Genomic DNA, 6,338 nt, shown 5'->3' on the forward strand with positions numbered 1-6,338 from the left:
CTTCAATTCCCCAACCCAGACAGAATTCCATGCTCCTTCCTTGAGCACCCCATCACTCATGACTCTTGGGACTGGAATTCCAAAGGGAGCAACCTGGGGTCACAGAAAGAGCCCTGGCTCGGGAGAAAGACATTCCTGGCATGAAATTCCTGCTCTGCCACGTCCCAGCAGTGCATTCTTGGGCAAGTGACTTAACCTCTCTGTGCTTCAGGCGCCCAACTGTGAGACAGAGATAATGAGCCCTATACGTGGTTGGGTTTCTGGGAAGAGAAAATGAAACGGTATAAGAGAATGACACGGCACATAGTAGGGACTTAATAATAGTTTGCGGAATGAAAGAATAAACTTTAAAAACGAACAAACAGTGCTCGCTTCGGCAGCACGTACACTAAAATTGGAACGATACAGAGAAGATTAGCATGGCCCCTGCACAAGGATGACACACAAATTCGTGAAGCGTTCCATATTAAAAAAAAAAAAAAGGAACAAATATTTCCTCAGAATGCTCTGAACTCAGCACATGGAAAAGTTAGCTAATTTTCCGGAATGGAGCCTGGGGTTTATCTAAACTCCTGTGCCTGCCCTTTATTGCCATCTCCTGATTTCAGAGAAGGCCGTGGACCACCTAGCCCTCAGTGGCATGCACTCTGAGGAGCCATTCAAGCCAAGGACTGCAGAGGACTGAGTCCCTGGAGTGTAAACTGAGGCAGACCAGCCAAAGGAAGAAGAGTGGGCACATCCAAGCCGCTGGTGTTTGGGAAGCACAGCAAGAGGCAGCAGCCCACAGGGCTCAGCCCCACATCTGTAGGCTCCGTGAGATGAGAGGCCTTCTTGGCCTTCAGTATACTGTGTGCTCATGTCTGGCATACAACAGGTGCTCAAAAAGTGTCTGCCAACTGAATGGATTATTACTTAAATAATACAAATAAGGATGCTTTGCAAAGCATAAACTGCCGTACAAATGCAGCTCCCCATGAGCGGGGTCGCTGCCGCCTCCACACTCAGGCCTGTGCTGGCCTGCTCCCAGGTTGGCGTCCCTGGGCTGGATACTGCAGACCCACAGATGGATGGGATGGGGTTTCTGCCCCGTGGAGCTCTGAATCTAGCGGAGGAGACAGATGAACAAACACACAGTTATCCTCCAACAGGAGAGGGGCCAGGACAAAAACATGGTGGGAGACAGGGGGAGGGGGCAACAGGAAGCTGCACCTTGGCCTGGTCTCAGATCGGAACTAGAGGAAACGATAATTTGCTGGGTGAAGGAGATGGTAGGGGAGAGGCACTCCAGGCAGAGGCAGCAGCCTGAGCAAAGGCTCAGAGGTCCGGGGCAGAGCAAGGTCTGTGCACAATTAAGGAGGAAAGAAAGGTTACTGCAGCCAGATCCCAGAGGGCTTTGAATATCAGAGGTCTCCAGCTTCAAAGCGAGTGTCGTTGGACCCCTCAGAGTGCGTTTGCATTGGTGTTCAGCATTTTAAAGTTGGGAGGTAGCACGTCAAACTCTGGTTTTTTAGCTTCTCTAGAAAAAAATTAGAAGATCTGGTGGGCTGAGCCAGGGCTCCTATAAAGTCTAACTCTCTGGTTCAACTTTGTCCCTCAGGCCCATTTCACTCCCTTTGCCCACAAATATTTATTCAGCAACTACTACGTGTCAGGCAATGTGCTAGTTCCTGAGGATACAATGAAGAATAAGACAGGCATAGTCATAGCCCTCATGGTACTTACATATTGGTGGGAGAGAAAGGCAACAAACAAGAACATGACATAAGGTCAGGCAGTACAAAGAGCTGGGAAGGAAAAGAAAGTTACAGGACTAAAGGGTGCAATTTTAGATGGGATGGCTGGGAAGGCCTCTGTGAGGAGGAGACAGTTGTGCAGATCTAAATGTAGTGAGTGAACCATGCCCATATAAGATGAAAGATTAACCCAGAAAAAGGAACATCGAGTACAAAGGCCCTGCGGCCTCCTTCATCTTTTGGGTCACTTGCCTTGCCCCTTTAAGCACTTAAGTGTGAGACCCCTACTCTAGGTAATGGAGCATAATGGGTAATGGGTAAGCAGGTGTAAACCACCCCCAGATGCATGTTTCAGATAAAAACACTTCTGGGGCTTCCCTGGTGGCGCAGTGGTTGAGAGTCCGCCTGCCGATGCAGGGGACGCGGGTTCGTGCCCCGGTCCGGGAGGATCCCACGTGCCGCAGAGCAGCTGGGCCCGTGAGCCATGGCCGCTGAGCCTGCACGTCCGGAGCCTGTGCTCTGCAACGGGAGAGGCCACAACAGTGAGAGGCCCGCGTACCGCAAAAAAAAAAAAAACACTTCTGACCAGTAGTGAGGGAGGCATGGGAAATAGGGATATGCGTGGAAGGCATTGCATGGTTTTTTCCCGTTGGAAAAAAGTAATAGGATGACAAGGAAAAGGCAGAGAAGGTTCATCGTACGTGGCACATTCAAACTTGAGCCCAGGACAGAGAAGCCAAGAGTGAGAGCAGGGAAATCCCCATTTCCTTCCTCACAAGCTGCATCACCTGCCAAGCCCTGCAAAGTGGGAAGCAGGGGTGGGAGGAGAGAGACAGATAATGATAAATCTCCTGCAGCCCTGGAGCTGTTTGCTGTTGTTGTTGTGTTTTTTCCCCCAAGCCTACCTGGGCTGTTGCTTTAGAAAGTCAACTGCAAAGTAAACACTTTGATGGGGTTTTGGTTTTTTGGCTCCCCATCCCCTTTCTAAGCAAAATTAAAGGGTAGATTCCTTGTCCTTTTGCTCACAAAGTAAAAGAAAAAGAGATACTATTGTTTTAAAAGAGGAGAGGAGAGAAACCCTACAATCTTATACCATTCTTCTTGGCTGCGCCAGGGGAAGGAGGCGATTCTGCACACTGACATCATAGTCTGTGTCAGGGGACATAACTTCCGCCACTCAAAGCTTTACGTGCATTTTTGAAGGTACAGGGAAATGTTTAAAATCGGCTTCAGTGTTGACACTGCAGTTGTTAAAACCAAACAAAAGATCCTTTCCCAAGTCTGGCTGGTTCTTCTTAAATTTATCTGGGCCCCCACTACCTGATTTAAGGCAATGAGCAGATGTTTCACAGCAGGAAGCGCATTAGCTCCAGATGCCGCCGCTTTGTTTTAGACGTGCACATATATATACTGGCAGACACACACACCACACACAGACACACACACACACACGCGGAGGACTTGGGGCAGCAAACGTTCGCAGCTCCCCTGCCAGCACTTGGCATGCCAGCATGGACCATGTGTAACCTCTGCCTGCAGTTCTGACACAGAGATGAGCAGCGGGAGTAAATAGCCAATCAGATCCCACCCCATCATCTTCCCGTTGTCTCCTAGGTAACAGGCAAAGGGCCACATCAGCTAGCTGGATACCACAGGGACTGGGACACGGACACACACACACACACACACACACACACACAAGATCCCCTAAAAGTCCCTAATTGCAGAGCCGCTGAATGTGCCTGTCAGAACCCTGGACAGTTCCCCAAAGGTATTCAATGCCTTTGGTTCCTGCGCACCAGGCAGCCACAGCTCCTACAGCTTTCCCACCTCCGCCCCTTTACGCATGCATGCCATTCCTCTGCCGGGCATGCCTCTCCCCACTGCCATCTCCATCACTCAAAACCTTGCTCATCTTCGGATCCAGCCCAAGTCCTTGGTCAAGACTTCCGATGGCTCCCATCACAGAATAAAATCCACGCTCCTCCCCTGTGGTGAGCTGGCCTTTCATGATCTGGCTCTTCCAGCCTCCTCGCTCATCACTCTCCTCCCTCACTCCTTCTTTCTCTTCCTCCAACAGGTCACACCGGCCCTCCCCACATTATCCCCTGCAGACCAGGGCTCTTCGTGGTACTTGCTGTTCCCTCTGCCTACACAGCTCTTCCTTCTGCTCTTGGCATGGCTGAGCTTTCTTGTTCTTTAGTCTTGGCTCAAAAGTTACCTTCTCAGAGAGGCCTCCCCTGACCCCCTTGGCCACCCTACCTGAAGAATTCCCCTCCCCTGGGACTCTCCACCACATCACCTTATGTTCCTGTGTCGTCTTCATTACAATGCTGACTCTGAAACGATCCCATTCCTATTTACTTGTTTACTTGTGCTGTCTCCACCATTAAAATGTACAATCTGTTACGGCAGGGTCTTTGTTTTGTTCATGGCTGTATCCCCAGCCCCCAGAACAGGACCCAATAAATATTTGTTGAATGAATAAAAAGTCATTTCTTCCTGACTGCTTCTATATTTCCCCCTCTCTCTAATAAGAGAGCTGGACGTGATGACTTCTATTAAGCCTCCTGGCTAACATTCCAAGAGTCCATTAGAGAGCAGAAAGGACTGGCATAAGGAGGAAAATTAATCAGGCCACACCACGGGAAGAACCTGCCGGTGGAGAGCTGACCTTCTCCACTGGGTCACGGCGCTCTCCTCCCCTGAGTGGCCTCCCTGACAGGAACTGGCTGCTGCTTTCAACTTCACGTTCCCCAGGCACTGGGCACCTTGAACTTTTGTTTTCTGAGGGACTGGGAGCAACTTGAAGCTGAGGACTGGGTTTTATTTTTCTGATCCCACAAAGAGACCAGGAAGAGCCTGGGGGAGGGGGAGGGAGCCCTCTAGAAGCATTTACTGTAGTGAATAGAAGAGAAGGTGTCACTGTCTACAGGGCCACAAGCCTCAAGGTGGAGGTTCATTAGAACACAAGTCTCTCTCTCTCTCTCTCTCTCTCTCTCTCTCTCTCTCACACACACACACACACACACACACACACACACTCAAAAGCATCATGAAGCTAGAATCACAGAGTTCCGCAATCCCCGTGGCTGCACGTGTTTCTCTTCAAGGGACGTGACTACTACGTAAGGTCCTAAAAACTGTGCAGTGATCCAAACACATATGCTGTGTAAGTGTGTGCTGAGCACAACCACACTTTTGGCCAACCTCACTGGGCAAGGCTGGGAGATGGATTCAAGTAGCCACATGATAGACACAACCCAGATTGGACCCCCCAAACCCCAGGAGTGGGGAGCCTCAAGCTGATCATTCAGAATCCAGAAACGCACCGAGTCCTGAGTTCTCCAATGACCAGTACACCAGACCACTTCTGAAGTGGATGTAAAGACCCAGAAAGGAAGAGCAGGATTAGTATTTCTTGAGCACCTACTACGTGCTAGGCCCTGTTAACACTGACTCTTCAAGACCACCTGCAAGGTTACCTTTCCCACTTTATGGATGAAAAAACCTGAAGCTCAGAAGAATTAAGTAGTGTGCCCAAGGTCACACAGCTAGCTAGCAGAGGGGCTCAGCTGGGAACATAAATCTGGTCTCTAAGTCCACTCTTCTTTCCCCAGGGCCTTAAATTACACCACATGATAAGCAGAGAAGCTGGTCTTGTTCAAAATGTCCTGCTGGCCGGAGCTCTCCTCTAAGGATGTCAGGCCTGTGCCCCTGTCTCTGCATCTCTCTCTGTCACACTCAAGCTTGGATGACCTCCCACCACAAGCCTCTCATCCAGCTGGACCCACATCTACATCTCAGAGTTTCTCATGTGAGACCCAGCCCATGGGATACAATTTTCCCATGGCCCAGAGAAAGCTGGGGATTTTGTCTTTTTAAAAAAGTAATTCCCTACTGGCACGGGTGGATGCACCAGCCACCCTCTGATTTACTGCTGAGGTCAAAGATCAACCTCAAGTAAGATTTTCCAAGGAAAACTCAAATGCTGGGTACCTCATGGCACTGAGGGAGGGAGAAGTGGCCTCCTCTCAAGAATGTGGCCAGTGGCAGGCAAAAGGGCTGCAGGCATCACAAGACCCACACACCTTATACGTGTCACCCTTGAGCCTCGTGCACACCCACATGAATCTCAAACATGCCACCCACGTGCCTGCACGCACACCACACACACACACCACCCACATGCGCCACACATGCCACACACACATGGGGAGTGGGGATCAGAAGCAAGAGAGCAACAACCTCCCTCTCAGGGCATCACAGCCCCCACTTCTGAGCCTGCTCTGGGCTGTGCGCTGTGCCCCGGCCAAGACTTCATTTCATCCTCCCTAGGCCCTTCCCTTACAGACACAGAAAGTGAACCTCGGAGAGAGGGAATGACTTGTCCAAGACCATAGAGCACGCCTGTGGCTGATTGCCGCATTTTCTGAAGTTTGATGATGGGCACCTGGCTCTGCTTTTTTTTTTTTTTTTTGTGGTACGCGGGCCTCTCACTGCTGTGGCCTCTCCCGCTGCGGAGCACAGGCTCCGGACGCGCAGGCTCAGCGGCCATGGCTCACGGGCCTAGCCGCTCCGCGGCATGTGGGATCTTCCCGGACC

The 6,338-nt window shown here is 50.7% G+C and overlaps 1 non-coding gene across 1 annotated transcript; it reads left to right on the plus strand.

Moving 5' to 3' along the window:
• The first annotated feature begins 364 nt into the window (after positions 1-364).
• Positions 365-471, plus strand: LOC115844136 (U6 spliceosomal RNA). Its single transcript, XR_004035999.1, has one exon. It is a non-coding gene; the product is annotated as a U6 spliceosomal RNA (small nuclear RNA).
• Positions 472-6,338: the final 5,867 nt, after the last annotated feature.

The sequence above is a fragment of the Globicephala melas genome, chromosome 11 (genome assembly GCF_963455315.2).
Source record: "Globicephala melas chromosome 11, mGloMel1.2, whole genome shotgun sequence".
Lineage (NCBI taxonomy): Eukaryota > Metazoa > Chordata > Mammalia > Artiodactyla > Delphinidae > Globicephala > Globicephala melas.